Source organism: Tursiops truncatus, chromosome 2, assembly GCF_011762595.2.
Source record: "Tursiops truncatus isolate mTurTru1 chromosome 2, mTurTru1.mat.Y, whole genome shotgun sequence".
In the NCBI taxonomy this organism is placed as follows: Eukaryota; Metazoa; Chordata; class Mammalia; order Artiodactyla; family Delphinidae; genus Tursiops; species Tursiops truncatus.
The window spans coordinates 128,386,152-128,407,873 of NC_047035.1; the positions used below are offsets into that span (position 1 = coordinate 128,386,152).

The window sequence follows — 21,722 nt, forward strand, 5'->3', positions numbered from 1 at the left end:
ATATTCTGGATTGGGTGTAGAGGGAGAAGATAAGCAAACAAACAAGCAAAAATGGAAAATGTCAGGTAGAGAAAAATTAGGTAGAGGAGAAAGCTAGGGCATGCAGGGGGAGGAGAGGAGCTCTGAGTTTGTATCAGGTGGTCAGGGAAGAACTCACTTACAAGGTGATATGTGTGTAGATGGAGACCTGAGAGAGAGAGCCAGGAGGAGACCTACGGGGGTTCCCAAGCCCTCGCACTCTGCACTGGCAAATGGATGTCACCTCTCCTATTGGTTCTGATTGGTTGGTGATGCTGTCCAGATCTCCACACTTAAGGCTGGATCCTTGATAGTGTAAAAGGGAGCATTATTTAACAGTATCTGCCATGGATGCCAGACAGGGATTGGGCAGTAAATATTCACTATATGCATGTTGTAGACCTATGATACTTGCTGCAACTCCTTATAACCTTCTCTTCTCTAGCTTGTATATCTTCATTGTTTTAAGTAAACCTCTCATTTTATGCTTTTTTTTTCCCCCATCTTTGCCATGTTTGCTCTTTCTCTAGAATAAGTGTTAATATGTTTCTTAAAGGGCCAAAGTCAGGGCTGTGCATAGTAAGGCAGGTGTGGTCTGGCGAGCAGAGAGAAGATCTAGAATCTCAGTATCCTTGTTCTGGACTCCACACTCAGACATATGCAGTGTAATTTCTTATTATTTGGTTTGGGAGGGACTTTTCATTACATCTGTGTGTTTAGTGCTAAGTGATGCCAGTATGACAGGCACAGGACAGGTACTTTTCTCTTTCCTTCTTTCCTTGGCTAAAAACTTAACATGCTGTTTAAAGAAAGAAATGCACATGGAAGGAGTACCATTTGTCAAAACAGACTTCAGTCACATCAATTTGCAAGTCCCAGCACAGAGCATAAAACGACAGTTTCATGTTGCCCATTCTTAACAAAAGGTTAATGCTTTAAGCTTTAAAAAAATTTGGATCTGTTGGTTGGTAATTGGAATAAACATTCAAATTTGAGCATCAAATTTCTCATTAGTCTCACATCAATACCTGTGCTGCAACTATGGATCAGTGAACTGGGCTACTCGCTGCCCAAGTGAGTTCATTAATCACTCTCCCCTAAGATGGCTGTGTGAGTACACAGCTGTTCTAAGCAGCTGTCTCCTGGTACACTCCTCTCCTACAGACGATGGGAAGCTTTTTGCATGAGTCCGCTGTTGTTTTAGCTGGAAGCCCCACTTGTAGTGACAGGTCCAGAAGCAACCGGGTCTCAGGTAAGTAAAGCATTCCAATTTGTAAATGGTCACTTTATGGTCACAGATAGAAAGGTTTAAAACCATTAAGGCTAAGTTTCCGTATCTTATCTGACTTATCACCAGGAAAAAGAAATACGAAGCTATGCATTTCAAGACTACACCGTATTTGGTGAAAAGCCACAAACCCAAATTGAACTCTCATGACCCTTTTTCTCCTGCCCAAAACGATAGGGGCTGGTACCTTAGCTCTCTGGCTCTTCCAGATATAGATAGTTAACTTTATTTTCATATTTTCGGATACACTTGGCTGCTTCAAGAGATCAGAATCCACACACAGCTCCAATTCTCCATTATATTGAAGCTAGGACTCCAGTAATTGGAGCTTATCCTGTTTTAATATATGCAATCAGGAAATTTGAAGCGGCCTTGATGGCCCCTATAATATTTCCCTTAGATGCTCTCAGATATGTCAGCGTCTACAAGTTCATCCACACAGCAATGACCTCATGTGGCAACCTTTTTCCATCCACTAGAACACTTAGTAGTAACATGAGAACCTGATTATCTTCTCTTAGGAAAAAAAAAAAAGAGAGAGGAGTAAAGACTAAGAAAAACAACACACATAAATACAAATTAAAGAGGTATCTTTCTCTTGTAAACAGAACCATCAGGAGAAATAGACACGCTGGAGAAAATAAGAATCACATAATCCAAATAATTGCTTTGTGGAAAGGAGGTAGGTGGGAGTTTGTTGGGAATCAAGGCCTTCTGGGCATATCTATTTCCTAGAGATGTATTTAGTCTTTTCATATTAAAGAAAAGAGAAGATTTCAAAAGTTCAACTCATGAAAACCTTCCTTTCTCTCATTAACTGTAATCAGGAAATAAATAAAAGAAAGGGGGAAGGGAAATAATGAATTTTTCCTGGGTACTTCTTAGGCAAAACATTTAAAATTAGATTTTCCTATTGTGTGTTTGGGACAGCTCTGAGGTAGGCAATGCCACCCCCAAGTGCAATAAGGCAACTGAAGGTCATTTATTCATTCATTCATTTGATAATCCTGTAACAAATATGGACTAAGAAACTATTATGTGCAAGGTTCTGTTCTAGGCCTTGGGAATAGAGGTAAACAAGGTAGCACAGGGAACTATATTCAATATTCTGTAATAAACCATAATGGAAAAGAATATGAAAAAAATATATATATATGTGTATGTGTGTGTGTGTATATATATATATATATATATATATATATATATATATATATATATACACACACACACACACATGTGGAACTGAGGGGGACAGGGATAAATTATGAGATTGACATATACACACTACTATACATAAAATAGATAACTAATAAGGACCTACTATATAGCATAGGAAGCTCTTCTCAATACTCTGTAATGACATATATGGGAAAGGAATCTAAAAAAGAGTGGATATATATATATAACTGATTCATTTTTCTGTAACTAACATGACATTTTAAATCAACTATACTCTAATAAAAATTTAAAATTATAAAATAAAAATAGTAAAAAAAGAACTGAATCACTTTGCTATACACCAAAAACTAACACAACATTGTAAATCAACTATACTTCAATTAATAAACAAACAAACAAAAAAACAAGGTAGAAAAGAGCCTTGTTTTTACAAAGCTTACATTCTAGTGAGCAGAGACAGGAAACAAACAAGAAAATATCAGTCCGTAATAATTTCATGGATAAAAATAAAGTAGAATCCTATCATAAAGAGAGATTGGAAGTTATTTAAGATTGAATGGTGTCGGAAGACCTCACTGGTGGGGGAGGGTATTGAACTTGAGGCCTATAAAACAAGAGCTAGTGTTGCAGAAGCTGGGAAAGTCCTTCCCCCAAGACTACACAGCTGGCCCAAGATGCAGGATATTCAAACCCACTCCTGTATATGTGCAAAGACCAAGCTTTCCCCCAACATTCTATTTAATGGGTCATTGTGAAATATTTGACTAGTTTTATTATCTATATAATCAAGAAGATAGCTGGCAATTACGTGTAAAATGGAAGTTATGAAAATGGTATAATCAGATAATTAAATTATACATTTTCTGTCTCTGTTTGGGTCTCTCCAAATTGTTTATCTATCCAGCCTCATTTCTCTGAATAATCGTCTAGGCTAAACTATTTTGGAAGTAGCTTTACCTTGAATGCATTGTTTCTGGACATTTCCTCATCCTTAAAATTAACATATTTCCCCATTATGGAAATACTGTGCCTTTGTCCTCATTGTTCTCTGATTCTTACCCTTTTAACATCCAATTTAGCCTAGCGTAGCTTAAAATTACATTGGCTGTGGCATGGCATATGTTGGGACCAGAACTTTGTATTCAAGCCAATGAGGGAATGCAGCAAGAAGCAGGATGTAAAAATGATTTCTAAAACATTTAAAAATACTACGTGAAAAGGCATGCCCAGAAAGCCTTGGAGAGTTGAGACATCTATGCCCAGTGGGGTCTATTAATGGAAATTGTTTAATGAGTGTCTTTTAAAGTAATTACCTATTAAAATACTAAATACTTGAGTGGAAACTTTGGTCTCTAATAATCTTGGAACATTTTGTAGACTCTCGACTCCAGGGATGTTTTCGCTCACTACTGAATTGCAGCCCCTCCTGAGGTTGATTATTTCAACTCCTCCAACATGCCCATCAGCAGAGCGATCTTTTATAAATCCAGCTAGCTGAAGAGTAACCCAAGTGTCAAACCAAAGTTGATAACCTCCAACCTTTGAGATTTTTACAGACCTGTTGACATAAAAACCAATATTTATACTTTTCCCTTTTCCTTTTATGTCCTTATCAACTTGTTTATATAATTGGTACTAGGAGCTCATCAGATAAAACTGTCTTTGTTTTATGACATACATGGAGGAAATTGCTAGGCAATAAATATTATTATAAAAAGTATTAATACGGCTCAGATTTTGAAATATGTTCACTAATATTTTACTCATAAAAATGAATTACATTATTTTCCTGGAATGTTCCTCCCTGTTCCTGTTTTTGATGAAATTCCAAATATGGATCCAATTTCTCCTTTATATTTGAGTTGTATTTCATTCCATTTTCTTCCAACTTCAAGGATTGAATTAAAGGGAATTCTATGTACTTTATATTGTTGAATAAAACAATAATCCAGAATGATTTGTATAAACGATCCTAGTGAGAAAATAAGTACAGACACATAAATCACTTGTATATGTAATTTTTATAGCTATGAACTTTGCAAAATATGTTATTTACCACATTATCATTTCTGACAGTTGTATCTCAGGTGTGAGAACATTGAGCTACAAGAAACTGTCACAGATGCATGAAATTGAGAGCTAAAAGAAACTTGAATAGACATCTGGTTTAATTCCTTCTCTTTAAAAATGTAGAAATCAAGATCCAGAAATGTTATGGGCCTTGTTTCCAGTCACATAACTAGTTAAGGGTAGAGCCCAGACCCTCTGACTGCATGTTTGAACAGCAACAAGGAGAACTTTCTTCAAGCTGTTGGTGTGAAGCTTCTTTGATCTAATTATACAATCTTATTTGAGACTTAGTGAGATATTTATCTAAAGAATGTCTTATTAAGAAAAACTTCTACTAACTAGGAAACTGTATGTTGTGGACTGGATGTTTGTTTCCCACCCCCTCCATTACCACCAAATTCCTATGCTGAGTCTTTAATCTCCAGTGTGGCTGTATTTGGAGAAGGGGGCTCAAAGGAAATAATTAAGGTTAAATGAGGTCATGAGGGTGGGGCCCTGATCAAATAGGATTAGTGTCTTTATTAGGAGACCTGCCAAAGAAAACTCTCTCTTCCTCTCTCCTTCTCCCCATTCCTCTCCCCAGTCTCCTCCTCTCCCCACAAATGCACAAAGAAGTGATATGAGCACACAGAGATGGCAGCCACCTACTAGCCAAAAGAAGAGGCCTCAGGAAAAAAACTACTTTACCACCACCTTGATCTTGGATTTCCCAGCCTCCAGACCTGTGAGAAAGAAATTCTGTTGTTTAAGCCACTCAGTCTATTGTATTTTGTTATGGCAGCTCAAGCAGGCTAATACACCATAATAATTCAAGTGAGATTTACTTAATTTCCCATTTTGTACTTAATATGGAGAATTGATTTGCTTAACAAGTACATGGTATTAAATGAAAGAAAAAAAGATAGTTGTTAAGACAGTGATTCTCTATATTAGAGAACATAATAGAACATAATAATTAGTTTGGAAAAGCATATTCTAACATTATTGCTTCTGTGATAACTATTCCTATAGGTAAAATTCTACAGATCTTTGATAATTTTCTTAGAAAAATTATTGAAATTGGAATTGCTGGGTCAAAGTATGCATGTACTAAGGCTTTTAAAATTTTCACAGAAATATAAACGGCATAGTATACTACTCTCCAATAATTCACTTTGCAAAATAGGCCGGCATGTTGATGGATAAGAGGTAGTGAAGAGGGCTGTTCTGTATAAATCCTTTTCATAGATAGCTGCCTTTCACATGTAAGGAACTCTGCTTAGACTGATTCCAAAGAACACTTGGGAATCTAGGAGGGAGTGAGATACCAGGAGGAGAGGGAGTTTGCTTTCACTTTTGTTTATTAAAGACAAATTACCACATTACCAGGACTTAAGGACACACAGCTGGCTAAAAATTAGCACCAATAAACAAAGAAAGTATTCTGTGACCTAATTTAAACGAAAGTCTCCTGTAAGAATAAAGATAAGCAGGACCCAAGTGTGAGTCTGAACCTAACACCAGTTACCAGGACATTGATTCAAACCATTCTTCAACTTTCTTTTTCTTACTTCCTTTTTTTTTTTTTTTTAATTTGAGAGTCCGAGATTTGTTTTCTACAGGATACAATTGGCATCTCCCTGGCCACCCTGGAGGGTAGTACAAAACACACTCCAACTCAGTCATTAATGACCGACAAGAGTGTTACATTTTATGTAGCTTCATATCAAGAAATTCTTCTAAATGATAACCGATGCAGTAACCCTCCCAGAAAATGAAGAGTCTGGAGGATTTTGTGAAGAAAACTAGTCATCTTTTGAAAATCTCTAGTAGCCACATGGGGATTTTTGAACTGAGAAGGCGAGCTTTGCTTGCTTGTGCCTTGACCCCACCTCAGTCTGAGGTGCAGAAATTGAAGGCTGTATCATTTCTTTTGAAATAGCTACCTTATGTGGAGCAAGAACAATCAAAAAATTGAGCTATGGTCTAATAAGTGTAAAAATAAATATTCTATCTTACAGGAATATCTCCTATTAATGTACTTTGAAACCAGATGTTCAAACACATGTCCACATGTAGGCACGCCCTCCCATCCACTTTGCACTACTTATATCTGAACATAGTAAGAAAAGTTAAAATTTTAAAAGGAAAGAAAGTATATCATAAAGATATACTAACCCTCGAATTCCTCAGAGGAGTGAATAACCTTTTCTCTTGATACAGGAACCAAGCATTGATCTGTCACACTGTTTGTTCTAGTAGACTCCCAGAGGCACATTCAGTTTGAAACGTTAAGGCTAGTTCATTAGGCGTCCCTAGCTCGTTTCTCCGAGAGAATCAAGATAACGCTGTGGTTAGTTAATGGCTTTCTCTTGTTTCCCCCAGAGCCTGCCTGTTTGAAGCCTGCAGCCTCGAGAAGCTTCTTCCCCCCCTTCTCTTTGCTATTAGTCACAGCTGGTAAGGCTCACAGGAGCCGAGCTTGTTTGAAAACAGTTGGATCACGAAAATGTTTTGAGTCTTTCTGCTGCAAGCAACAGACTTGGCCCGGGCTTCCAGGAGGAGATGGAGTGGGAGTGAGGCTGGGGCAGGGATGCACCAGGAAGGAAGGAAGAAAGGGAAATTGCTAACCACCTCACTTCAAAATCCCCTCGGAGGGAGCCGCGTTGGGCAGCCTTGCTGGGAAGGTGGGAGGACTAACTAACTTTAAAATGAAGTGATGCCTCTTGGGGCTCATGTCTTCTGCCTGGTACCCATTGTGCTCCCTTGTATTCTGGTAATGGGTTGGGGGCGGGGGGCTAATGATAAGACCCTAGATGTAGTGAACGGACCTTTGGCTCTTGCAGTTCTCCAAGACCCACCCACCCAACCCCATCCCCCTTCCTTCTATACGTACTTTTCATAGAACCAGAGCAGAAGGAAAGAAAGAAAATAAGAACTTAAATATAGTAGGTACATTCAAATTCCAAAACTAGACCCATAAGGATCTCTTAACATCCTGGGGTTGAACTGCCGAAAAGAAAACACGGCGCCTCACAAGAATGGCTTGATTTCTAACAGCCCTGTGATTTGGTTGTTCAGTAATTCCTCCTCACAAAACTGGCCCTAGAAATGCTGAATAATTTAATCTTTTGCCTCTGATAGAGCCCCCGTGAACTGCTACCAGGGCCCACGCGTCTGCTGTTCCCTAGGGTGGCGGGTGTGGACTGCTGCGCAAAGGGATGCTCAGACGTCTCCCACGATGATGTAGGTGATAAAAATAATGTCATCACCGGTGACAAATTACCCTTTGTCACAACCCCTAATCTTGATTCATGAATGCTTCGGTTGCATTAGGTTTATGAGGCCAATAAACATACATGCTTTGGGGCCGAGTTTAAATACAAGCCGGAAAGGTTTCATTTCGCTTTCTGGGTGTTTCAAGGATTCATATTGTACTGAGAAATCACAGAGGAAAGTTTTACAAGGGATCAGGTCAAGCCCATAAAAGTAATGGGGTTCTTCACGTCACCTCTTTCAGGGCAGTCTGAACGGGCTCCTTATCTAGTTGGGGTTTTTCAGACCACATCCCTGCCTCTTCTTAAATGGTTTGAGGAAATGTAGTTTCTTCCTCTGAATTTGGAACATGCTAGTGCCTTATAAGAGATAATAAACCCAGGAGTGTATGTTGACTTTCAAATTCAAACTTGATGAAAAACCAAATGAAAAACATTGAAACAGATTCTTAATTTCTCTCCAAAATGGAAATATGTATGTAATATTTCTAATTAACAAGCAATTATCTAATTCTCTCACAATTATGTTTTAGGTTTTAATCTCTGTTCAGAGGTCATAGATAGAAGATAAAGAAAGACCAATGGGAAGACAGAAAATTAGAGATCCACTAGAACTTGTCTGGATTGCCCACTACAGCTCTTGTCATACAGTAGAAAGATCGTCACTAATAGATAGTTAGCTATTTTATCTTAATGTTTACTATTGGAAAGATACGGCTACCATGCAATGTTTCTAAAAACATACTAATGTTTCCTATACTAATCTTTCAAATATGAATATTTTTAATCATCCAGGTTAAAGAAAGACTACTATATCATGAAATAAGAATCAAGTCATACCTTATACAAAGATTTTACTTAGACTTACAATTTGGGGGATTTTATCTAATGTCTAATGTTGGACATTGGCTGATTGCATACTATTATCTAGCAACTTATCCTGGAGGTTAAAATATCTCTGGGTATGCACTAAGTAACATTAGTGTTGTTCATTTATTCATCAGGCACCAGTAAAGACTGCATTAGTTAATACAACTCATTCTCCATACTTTTGCTCCTGACAGCTTCATCCTCCTGAATCTTCTCTTTCTGCCTGACCCTTCTCTAGTGTGTCTTCTTTTTCACATGCCCTGCACATTGATTGTTCATGGCCTTGGCCCTTGGTTCTAATTGATCCATATTTTTCTCCTCAGAGAAAGGAAGACTGTGTCTAGTCACAAAGGCAGCATCGGATCCCACTCTAGTTTGCCTTCACTGAACACCAACTATATACCTGACATTTTTTTCTAGTCACTGCAGGGAATATAAAGGTAAGTCTCATTATCTGCTATCTTGGCAGATGAGATAATAATCCTATTCATAATAAGTAAAATCACATATCTGGTACTTATTATATGTCAAGCATTGTTCAAAGTGCTCTATACATAAACTCTCTTAACCTTCGAAGAATCCTTTGAGGGAAGTACTATCAGTATTTCCATTATACAGAGAAGTCAATAAAGACATGGAAGGGTTATTGCCCAATGTTGTAGAACAAGAGTACAAATCACCATGGGGCAAAGGGGAATTGGAAAAGTAGTAGACAGGAGACACAAACAAAATCCCATGGAGTCTCAACCAATGGGGATTAAAAAAAAACAAACAAATAAACAAATAAAAAACATACACAAATAAGCCAGATTTCCTGAAAAGCTGACCTTTGAAAGGAGAACTTTAACACAAATTTTAAAGACTTGCTGTATTTCAGGAACTTATACCAAGTACTTTGCTTCATATAATCTGCACCAAATCCCCGTTTCACAGATAAATAGATACCTAGAGAGGACACAGGTTGTCTAATTTTGAAAAATGGTAAAATGCAAGGCCAGAAATTAAACCCAGGTCTGCCTTAACTCAGCACCCATGCTTTTAGCCACTTTACTAAACTGCCTATATCTTTGCTGTGGGAGATGCTGAGGGGTGAGTGAGATCTTGAAAGCCAGAACTGAGAGGATAGGAAAGTGCAGTGAGAGGATAAGTATGAGTAAAGAGGCAGGTATGGATTCTGAGGAAAGAAGGGATATCTTACCTTTGTTCTTCCCTCTGCAACAGGAATGCATGACACTCATACACCTGGCCCACAGCAGGCACACACCCATATTTTACAGGCTCTGGGGAGGTAAGAGAGGCCATGAGAGTGATACCTGGTATGAAATGGAAAAGTAAGGCTGCCATGCTTTGTGTAGAGAAATCTGGGAACAGAGATTGGAAAGTAAGGTTGGGGATGTATCACAAAGGGCCAAGATGAGAAGTGTTAACTCTGGATGTCATGCAGTGGGTAGCTATTTATAATTTTTAAAAGACTACATGATTGGAATTAAGCTTTAGTAACATTAATTAGACAATGAGATATATTTGGATGAAAAGATCATTTTGGAGACCCTTGAAAATAATTCAAAAAATCGATGAGTGTCTAAACAATAATGTGGAGAATAATAATCAAAAAGTCCCTGTGGATATAGAATACACATTTGGCAACTGATGTCAATGGGATTAGAGAAAGGGAAGAAGGACTGATGATTGTCAAGTTTCCAGACTTGCAGACCTTTAAAATAATTGTGTGTCATGATTTTATTTTTATTTTATTATTTTACTTTATTTATTACTATCTATGAGAGATAAAAAAAAATTAAGAAACCCAGCTGATGTGATGCTTAACATGATGAGTTTGGATATTTGGACAACTTGATTTGAGGTACCCATAGAACACTCCATTGGAACAGTCCAGCAGGTATTTAAAAATGTGGATCTGTGCTCAGAAAAGGAGTTGAACTTGAAAATATAATTTTTAAATAAAATTTATTCTTAGAATCTTTTTAGATTTATATAAAATTTGTGTAGATATTGTAGAGGGTTTTCATAGACCTTACACCCAATTTCTCTTATGATTAACATTTTGTATAAGTATGGTACATTTGGTAAAATTAATGAGCTAATATTAATACTTCATTATTAACTAAAATCCATAGTTTATTCAGGTTTGCTTCAGTTTTACTTAGCGTAAAGCTTAATGTTCTTTTTCTGTTCTGGGATCATAATCAGGACACCACATTCCATTTAGACATCATGTCTCCTTAGGTTCCTCCTGGCTGTTACAGATTCTCAGACTTCCCTTATTTTCAATGACCTTGACAGTCTGAGGAGTACCAGTCATGTATTTTGTAGAATGTCACTCTGTTGGGATGTGTCTGATGTTTTTCTCATGATTATTTTCTCGGGTCATGAGTCTTTGGAAGGAAGACCACCATGCCACTCTCATCCTATCATATCAATGGTACATATTGTCAACATGACTTATGACTGTGACTGTTGACTCTGATGACCTGGCTGAGATAGGGTTTGTCAGATTTCTCCATTATAAAGTTACTCTTCCTCCTGCCCCTTTCCATTCTGTACTTTCGGAAGGAAGTCATTTAGGTGCCGCCCACACTTAAGGACTGGGAATTATGTTACCCTCCTTGAGAGTGAAGTATCTACATAAATTATTTGGAATTCTGCACAGAATACATCTCTTTTCTACAATTATTTACTTTTATAAATAATTATTTTTCTTTCATTGATTTATAACAGTGTTGACATACAGATATTTATGTTATACTTTGAATTATAGCACAATATTAATTTACTTATTTTCTTGCTCAAATTATTACAGTTTAGGCCATTGGGAACTCTTTCTTTCAGTGCCTGTGTCCCTTTGACATGCTTCATCATTTTGTGTGAGGTTTTTTGGTGTGGTATCAGAATTGTTAGCCCATATGGCACCATGGGAGACAATTTCCTCAACTAGAGTACAGTGCTCATTTACAGTTTCTTTCCACTTTAGTTTTATAGACTCTACTAATTTCCAAAGTCTCTTAGGTAAGCACCTATTTCCTCTACCAGAATACATATTTGAAATGCATAATTTGCACAAACATGATGGCTAATGGCAAGAGTTTAGAAGAGTTTGCTGAGGAGGTATAGGGTCAATGGTGCATCTTAAAGAAATGCCACTGTGTTTGGAACTGTAGGAGAAGATGGAACAAGTGACAGTGATAATAAAGAAAATTAGATGGAGAATGAAATGAATACATTGGTACAGATCAAAGTGGCAAGAAAAGAAGAGTTAGTTGGTTGGGTGATATGGAGCATAAGGATGAAGACAAAGAGCTCACATCTATAGACCAAATGTGGGCTCCTTACTCAGGACCATTCTTTTTTGTTTTTACAAATGTCCTCTAGAGACATTCCCTCTTTGGGTGCCTGTGGGACTTTCTTAACGAAAGTCCTCATGTCACCCCCAGTAACTTCTCCCTCCAGACTCTTCTCCTTCCTCCTTTTTCCTTCCCTTCCTCCTCCCTCTAGGCATCACATTTGGTAGCCCCAGTGTTGGAAGCTATATAAGGTAACGCCTAGTCTAATCTAACTTAATTTTATCTTTCATTAATAATTCTCCAAGCCTCAAACAGCATTTCTTTCAGAAAGCCCCTCTTGAACTTGCCTCCACCAGAAGTTAGATGCTTCTGTTATGAACTCCCATCACAGTACTTTCCCTGCTTTGTCATCATTTCTTGTTAATTTCTTGGCATTCCCTTGCTAACCTATCAACTACATGAGAAGAAGACAATATTTATTTCAGTCACTACTGTGTATGAAAATAGAGTGTGTGACATCTGGTAAGTTCTTGATAAATCTTTGGTACATGAACTCATCTACTGAAAGAACCCTTAGCTCTTATCATGTCAGCCTGATCTGCAAATGATATATTCCTTGTCATCTTTGAAATCTATTCATTCCATTCTTCCCTTTTCTTCTCCTCCTCAACCAAAACTTATGCTCATTATTCAGCTTCCCAGTGATTTCTTTTGCTCCCCAGTTTGTAAAATATTCCATTTTATGTCATTCAGTTGCTCACTTTGATTTTCCATCACTTAACTTTGTCATGAGTCCTTGTTTATGGCATCTGCTAGATGGCAAATTTTCTGAGAACAGAGGATGAAATCTCTGTTTAACTGTAACAAATATTTATTGAACACCAAGTGTATACATGGAGGGAGAAGACTTGACCTCTGTCCTTTAGGGATTTATAATGTAGCTACAAGACAAGACAAAACATGAAATGATGAGGGAGTATTTGCAAAATAATGTAGAAGAGTTTGTGAGAGAGTACAGACTGGATTAGTAATTGCAGGAAGCAAGTAAAACCCAGCTTGGAGTAGAAATTGTCAGGGAAGGTATGGTAAAATTGATGAGTCTGGAGAACTTTTGGACAAATGTGGGGCACTTGCACCTCTTCTTGTCCCTTTTGCAACCCCGTTTCAGAGGCAGAGGGAAAAAATGCAAAGGTGGTGTCAGAAAGTCTGATTTCAAACAAGCCTTGGGTCCACTGTTGACTGGTTGTATAACCCTGGGCTAGTCACATAAATCCACTGACCATGAGTCACCCTTCTGTAAGGTAGTGTTTTACATTTAGCCTACTGCTGATGGATAAGATTTGGAGGCAAGTGGGTAAGGGTAAAAGAATAATCAAAACAGACTTCTAGGTTTCTATGGAAATAGTAATGTCATTAATTGAGATGGGGAAAACAGGAAGAGAGGGAGGTTTAGAAGGAAGAGAAAACTAGGCAGTTAGACAATCAGCAAGCTGTTTTTGACAAGTCTCACTTGCAATACCTATTAGTGACCTGTTCCTGCACTTCTTCCAGATCTCTTTCCCCCCATCCCATCAACCCAAAAGAGCATGTTCAATCACTGTCTGCTTCTACTCTGACTTGATTTCTTATGTAGTATATATTCCTTTTTGAAATTATGTTAGATTTCTCCTTTTTTTGTTCACTGTCTATATCCTTCTCTACAATATAAATGCTAAAAGGGGAAGTAATTTCTGTTGCTCACTATAGAACATCTAATGACTTATATAGTGGCTGTCATATTGCCAACACTCAACAATGAATGAACAAATGAGTAAATAAATGAATAAATGAATGAATGAATCTAAGTAGCCATCTCAATAAAACTGTTCAGTAAAGGTGTTTGGGAATCACAAGTCAGAGTTAAAAATACAAATAACTAATCATCTGCAATCAGATAGAATTTAAAGCCATGGGAATACGGATGAAGAAGAGTCAAGAAAAAGATGAGGAAATGCCAGCAAAGAGAGGTTGCTGATGCCCTAGAATGTATGCAAATTAGCTGGGTTTAAACTTAGTTGCTTGTTGCCTCCAGAGCTGAGACTTTGGAGCACTGTCCTGCTCTGCCTCTCCCCACGGGGGGAGGAATCCTTGCTCAGACCCCACCTCTCCAGCCTCCAGTAAAATCTCCCTCATTCACGTCCTCCACCAGCCCTTGAAACAGATCTGAAGCAGCTTCAGATTGTGAAGCAGTCACATTAGCGACTGAGAGTGGCTTGTAGGACTTAAAAGATGTTTACATTTGCATTAAGAAAACAATCTGTAATTTAAAAGAAGTTATTATATATATATATATATATATATATATATATATATATATATATATATTTAACCCAGCAATCCCACTACTGGGCATATACCCTGAGAAAACCATAATTCAAAAATGCTCAACATCATTAATCATTAGAGAAATGCAAATCAAAACTACAATGTGACATCATCTCACACTGGTCAGAATGGCCAGCATCAAAAAATCTACAAACAATAAATGCTGGAGAGGGTGTGGAGAAAAGGGAACCCTCTTGCACTGTTGGTGGAAGTATAAATTGATACAGCCACTATGGAGAACAGTATGGAAGTTCCTTAAAAAACTAAAAATAGAACTACCATATGACCCAGCAACCCCACTACTGGGCATATACCCTGAGAAAACCATAAATCAAAGAGAGTCATGTACCACAATGTTCATTGCACCTCTATGTACAATAGCCAGGACATGGAAGCAACCTAAGTGTCCGCTGACAGATGAATGGATAAAAAAGATGTGGCTCATATATACAATGGAATATTAGTCAGCCATAGAAAGAAACAAAATTGAGTTATTTGTAGTAAGGTGGATGGACCTAGAGTCTGTCATACAGATTGAAGTAAGTCAGAAAGAGAAAAACAAATACTGTATGCTAACGCATATATAATAATTTATTTATTTATTTATTTATTTATTTTTTTGCGGTACGTGGGCCTCTCACTGTTGTGGCCTCTCCTGTTGCGGAGTACAGGCTCCGGACGCGCAGGCTCAGCGGCCATGGCTCACGGGCCCAGCCGCTCCACGGCATGTGGGATCTTCCCGGACCGGGGCACGAACCCACGTCCCCTGCATCGGCAGGCGGACTCTCAACCACTGCGCCACCAGGGAAGCCCAATAATTTATTTTTAACAGCAAAATTTTAGGCTTCAGCTGCAGATCATTCTCAGAGATCATTAAGTAAAAGCCCTTAGGTGTATGTCTAGTCTCAGTGGATAGTTTCCTGTTAACACTTGAATATAAAAAATCCTGCTCCCAGAAGATTGGTGATCAGAAAAATATTTAATATCCCATCCCAGTTTTTCTACTTAAAGAATTACCCAGCCTCTTTCTACGAGTGATAACTCACACCCCCCAAAAATGCCAAAATTGTGTCTTTTGCTATTGTTTTTCTACCTAACTAAAGAAAGAGAAAGAGAGAGATGGGCTCTGTGTTCCATGCCAAGTATTTAAGTAGAAAGCCATCTGCACCTTTTCATCATTAAGTACAAAGTCCCTGGTTAAGATCTTGCAGCCTCCTCCTTTTGAAAGTCACAGCAATTCATGAATATAGACTGATTTTGGTTCAGCTGGTTATAATGTGTTCGCTCTTAAGTTTGAAATGCTTGCAAGTAAGAAACAAACATGCTGTCAGGAAATCAGTGCTTCTTTAAGGGTGAAAAAATAGAACATCTTTTTCATTTGCTTCAGGGGACAAGCAACCTAACACAGTATTTTTCCTACAGTCTGTGATCAAGAGTTTTAGGAGATCTGAATTCAAGACAAAATTAAGAAAGCAAAAAGTTCAGAACATTCAATCTGCTCAGCAATTCACTCTTTGATGCTCTTCTGTGGTTTAATCAGTGCTGAAACTTGTCTCAGAATACGAAGGAAGAAGGACATGGCTTGTGTCTTCTTTAGAGGAATGAGGCCTTCTAGCTGAATATCCATTTATAATTTCTTCTCTTAAAATAGTATTTTTCTGGGCAGAAGATTTTATTAAAGAAATTAACATTCATAGAAAATATCATTTTCATTAAAAATTTTAAATAATAATAATAAAAGCAGCTTTGCAAACCAAAACCTATGTGTGTGTTCCTACTCTTTGGAAAGACAATTTTTGATCTTCTGGTTTAGGTAGAAATTAACATGTCTTCATGTCAACATTGTATATCAAAACTATGGTTAGACCTCATTATTAAGTGCCATAAATTAGAGAATAATGGAGATATTTTTTGTTTTAAATATGATCAAATATTGTGGAACCAAAGTTGAGTTACACACAGAATAATTTCAATGGAGTAGTTCTACAATAGTGAACTGAGGAGGATTAAGCTTGACAAATCCTTTCATTTGAACTCTTTATACTCAAGTATTCTCAGACACTGGGTAAATCAAGATGGCAACAGCCAATTTGAAGCAACAATGAAAAATTCTAACCTTAGACATCCATGAAGGCTTTAATTTTGCTCCCTGATGAATCTCCCACAAAGTTTCTAAATCCATCTTTCCCCCTTTTGGTTAGTGCAGCAGTGTACTAAACATACTGTTTAGCACCGAGGTTACTCTAAGATGTCATTAAAGTCGGTCTTCAATAATGTATTTATATTTGCTTTTGGGGATGGGGATGGTAGTGGGTTGTATGCAAACTTGTAAAATAAAACTTAGAGTGTCTGAAAGAACTTCATTTCACATATGACCTTTTACAATAATTGGATCTGAATTATAATCAGTCACCTGAATCCTGAAATAGATAAAATAGTTTTTTAATGTTAAAAAGTTTTTAGCCCTTCGTTGATTATCTATCAGTGCTTACAGTCCTGTGAAAATAAGATAAATGAGAAATTTGGTCTCTAATTAGACTTCACTAGATTTACAGCTTTTAATTTATACGCCAATGCAGCTCAAGCCAGCACTAACGCAGATAGAGATGGAGCCACAGCTTTCAATTGATTTAACAATTTAATTGCAGCATTAACATCCATTAACATTTAACTAACCTTTTAAACTAACCTCAGGCACAACCTTAAAGACTAAATGAAGTAAAATTGCATATAAAAAGGTACTAACATCCAGCTGTAAGGAGCCAAAGTGAATCTTGAGGGAGATTTAGCTTCACTTCCTCACATCAGCAGGAGGGAGTCTGTTTTCCTTCTTGCAAAATTCAGTAGGAAAGCATGCTCTGATTTATAGGAAAAGGAAATAGGCACCTTTGATGGTTATTAACTCGCATTTGTGTCTTCTTGTCTATGGTGGTAGCTAAAAGACACAACAACCCTTACAAGGGTGCAGAGCTAATGGTCAAATGCTAAGGAATGTACAGATCTCAAAAAGAGGACCACCTCAGAACCAAATGCAAATTTGATCAGAAGCTGAAATATAATACACTTCAAACCCTACTGTACTCATGAAACGTGGAGAATACATGCATTAAATCCAGTTAGCCAAACCAGCCCTATACATTTTTGGTTTGTTTGTTTGGATTTGGGGTTGGGTTGTTTGGTCAGTGTTTCTCTTTAAAATTTTTTTCAGCTTTCTTTGCTCTTTTTTCAATTGAATGAGAAAATTATAATTGAGCAATATATTTTAAATTTTCAGGAAAATTCAGGGTTGTAGTTGTAAGCTTGGTTTTAAGATAGGAAAGATGAAGAGAGAAGCTTTAAGATATCATTCTCTGCCTTCAAAAACAAATACTAAACTGTAAACATCTGGTTTCACACATGTGAGATATTTTCTAAACAAGCACAGTCACTTGAGATAGCTTTGCTAATTTAACTGTAGAGTTTCCTTAAATGTTGGTTTTAGAGCATTTCTGCAAAGCAACACTTGGGATGACTAAACAAAGTAATGCTGAGGTCCTTGTGGTTCTCAGGAAGCTGTCCTGCAGCATCAGCTTAGGGGTTGGTCCCACACACAGACCCAAGGCACTGGGACACCTGAGACTGTTCCCTTTAATGCCTTAGACTGAGAAGGCTGAGGAAGCAGGAAGACCTTCCAGCCAACAGAGCCACACTGCTCCCGGACTGGTACTATACATCATGTATATAGTAGTTCAATGATCCGGATATTAAAAGCCCATAGTTGTAAGCATTGACACAGTATATTGTCACTCTGCTGTTTTTCATGCTTCCTGGCACTTCAGTTCCAATTTATGTTGCAGGACTCTGAGGATATATTACATTAACACTGTGCTCATCCAGGAAATGTGGGAGTATTGTAGACATGCTTGCCTTAGAAACTCTCCTGTAGCACCTCACAAGAAAGAACTGTAATTAACCTTAGTAAACAGGAAGAAAAAGTGATCTGAGAAACCACTAGTGTGATAATATGTTATAATCAGGCTTTTCTGTTCACATTTGGTTTAGTAATGCTTTATATACAAATACCACTGATGTGTCTGATTTATCTTATTATAGAGAGTTATACATCCCAATTCAGTACAGGGTAAGGGGGCTGTGAAGTCAGGCTGTATGAGTTTGTATCCTGCCTTCACCCCTTGCTTGTTTTATGTCGAAAGCTTGTTCTTAAAACTCTCTAGGTCTCTATTTCTTTTTCTTAAAAAAAGAAAAAAATAAAATAGGTCCTTCCCCATAGGATGGTTTTGAATATTAAATAAGTACTCAACATAGAATGCATTTTTAGTACAGTGGGCAGCAGAGGATTTTTACTCAATAACTGTTGGAGAAAGACAGAGAGAGAGAGAGAGAGAAAAGCATGAAAATGAGATTCAAATAAATTTGCAAACATAAAAATTACATATCAAAAATACTATTAATATAGCTATTGTTATATGGTGCTAAATGAAATCAAATAGATAAAAAATACTAAAGTTTTGAGTGAGTGATTCTGAAAAACAAACTAACAACTTACGACCTTGGACTTAAAATAGACTGTATTAAAATGTAAAATGATAAAGTTTTTAGAAAAGAAAATAGGACAAAATCTTCAGGATGTGTTTCTGAGACTTGATACCAAAAGCACAAGCAATAACAGCAAAAATTGATAAGCTGGACCTCCTCAAAAAAAAAAAAACAAAAAAAAACAACTTTGATTCTGCAAAAGATTTGGTTAAAAGGATAAACAATCAAACTACTGATTGGGGGAATATATTTTCAAACCACATATTCAACAATACAGTAGTATTTGGAATATATAAAAGAATCTCAGATCTGAAAAAATAGGAAATCAAACAATTAAATTAGAAAAAAGGGAATAAAAAGACAAAAACATTCCATTGAAGAGGATATGCAGATAGTAAACAAGCATATGGAAAGACACTTAATATCTTTACTTGTTAGGGAATTACAAATTAAAACCATGAGATATCACTATAGAGCTAACAAAATGGCTAAAATAAAAATAGTGAAATCCCAAGCATTGACAAGGATGCAGAGAAACTGGATCATCCAAACATCACTGGTGGGAATGTAAAATGGTACAACCACCATAGAAAACAGGTTGACAATGTCTTATAAAAGTAAATATGTGATTGCCATACAACCCAGAGATTGCACCCTTGGGTTTTGGGGTTTTTTTTTGCAGTACGCGGGCCTCTCACTGTTGTGGCCTCTCCTGTTGAGGAGCACAGGCTCCAGACTCACAGGCTCAGTGGCCATGGCTCACGGGCCCAGCTGCTCTGTGGCATGTGAGATATTCCTGGACCAGGGCACGAACCCGTGTCCCCTGCATTGGCAGGCGGACTCTCAACCACTGCACCACCAGGGAAGACCCCACCCTTGGGTTTTCATCCTAGAGAAATAAAAACTTATTTTCATACAAAAAACCATGAATGTTCACAATAGCTTTATTCACAATAGCCCTGAACTGGAAACAATCCAAATTTTATTCAACAGGCAAATGGTTAAAAAATTATAGTTCATTGATATTATGGAATACCACTTAGCTATAAAAAAGAACAAAAACTGATACATGCTACAACTTTGATTGGTCCCAATTTAATTACCTTGAGTGAAAATGTCAATCCCATAAATTTGCACACTGTAAAATTTAATTTATATAATATTCTTGAAATGAAAATGAACAGATTAGTGTTTCTCAGGGGTTAGAAATGGGGGCTATAATTACAGAACAGCAGCACAAGGAATCCTGATAATGATGAACTGTTCTAATCTTGATGATAGAATTGAAATACACAAATACTCACATGATGAAATCACATAGAATAAATACACACACAAACAAATGAGTATGTAAAACTGGTTGAAATACAAATAAGATCAGTAGGTTATATCAATGTCAATTTCCTGGTTATGGTATTGTTTTGTACTATAATTATGGAAGTTGTTACTTTTGGGGAAAACTGGATGAAGTGTATACATGATCCCTCTGTATTGTTCCTAACAGTTGCATGTGAATCTACAATTATCTCAAAATAAAATGTTTATTTAAAAAATAAAGAAGAGAGACTGGAAATAATTGAAACCTACAAAGAAGCTTGGATCTCAATAATTTATGGGTGAGAATAAGGTTAAGAAATCTGTTCAGCCTCCAAAGTATACATACACTCCAATATTCACTTCAAATCTAGCCAAGAAAAATAAAGAACAGAAAAATCTCAGAGGGTGGAGCCCAGGTCCATAGGTTAGCATGGAAAATGGAAGAGGCCTTGAGAAGGAACATCAGCACCAGATCAGGGTATTCAAAAATGTCATCCCAGAAGGATTTCAGTGTTTGCTGTGTCTCCCTCCTTTCCTCTTTCCAAATGGGGATTTACTGTGGTTGTACTGTCCTTTTATCTCACTTTATATTGGGTGTTGGGTGAAAGGTACATTGTCTTTCTAGTTCATGTCTGGATCAAGAGGAGTCACATTTCACCTTGTAAGACTACCATGTGTCACCCCACAATGAAGAGACTTTTATAAGCCACTGAATGATCCTGGATTACTGAATAGGATCTTTGAATTGACTCTATTGAATATGGAAGAAGTAGATTCCCTACTGGAAGGATAGTTAGCTTGATTTTGGTGACTAGACAGGTAGACAGGGTAGTCATTAGGGCTAGTTCTATTATTCCAGTTCTCATCCTTTCAGGCCTATGATAGAGTTGCATTTGTCTGCCTCTTTGAAATAGGGTACAATCATTTGACTTGTTTTAGCTAATGAAATGTGAGTAAAAGTGACACCTATGGAAACGTTTAAAAGCCATTGTCCAACTCACCATATTTCCTTCTATTTTGCTATTATAACCACAACATCCCAAATGCTAGAGGCTACACCAGCTTCCATTCCAGAGTAAGGACAACACAGCACATATTCCCTGCCAACCTGCAATGGATATGTATGGTGAGCGATAAATAAACCTCTGTTAGCTTAAAACTCGAAGAGCTGGGAATGTTTGTTGCTATAGCAGTACCTAACCCATCCTGACCAATGCAGCTTTCCTGAATTACACAGAGTAGCCCAGAAGAAAAAGGTTGTAATGGATCCATGTTTTACTTTTTCTGCCCAGAGTGAGAATGTCTTTCCTAAATCTGGATAAAAGCCAGAGCATGCTTCTCTCCAAAGTAATCTGAAGACACTAGATATATGCTTGACCATCTTCTCTTATAGCTCAGACCTGACAAATGAAATGAATGTAGCCTGTACTCTGAGTCTGGAGCTACTTTCACAGGGGCTGTAGAGAGTCTACTGTGGTGGTAGTGGTTATGGTGGCAGCAGCATCCACTTACATGGGACCAGCCCTC

At 37.4% G+C, this 21,722-nt stretch overlaps 1 long non-coding RNA gene across 1 annotated transcript in view; it reads left to right on the forward strand.

The window, feature by feature from the left end:
* Nucleotides 1–9,105, forward strand: part of LOC141277869 (uncharacterized) — a 64,128-nt gene extending 55,023 nt beyond the window's left edge. The window contains exon 4 of the long non-coding RNA XR_012329737.1: nt 9,000–9,105. This is a non-coding gene — a long non-coding RNA (uncharacterized lncRNA). The remainder of the gene's footprint in view (nt 1–8,999) is intronic.
* The last annotated feature ends 12,617 nt before the right edge of the window (nt 9,106–21,722 follow it).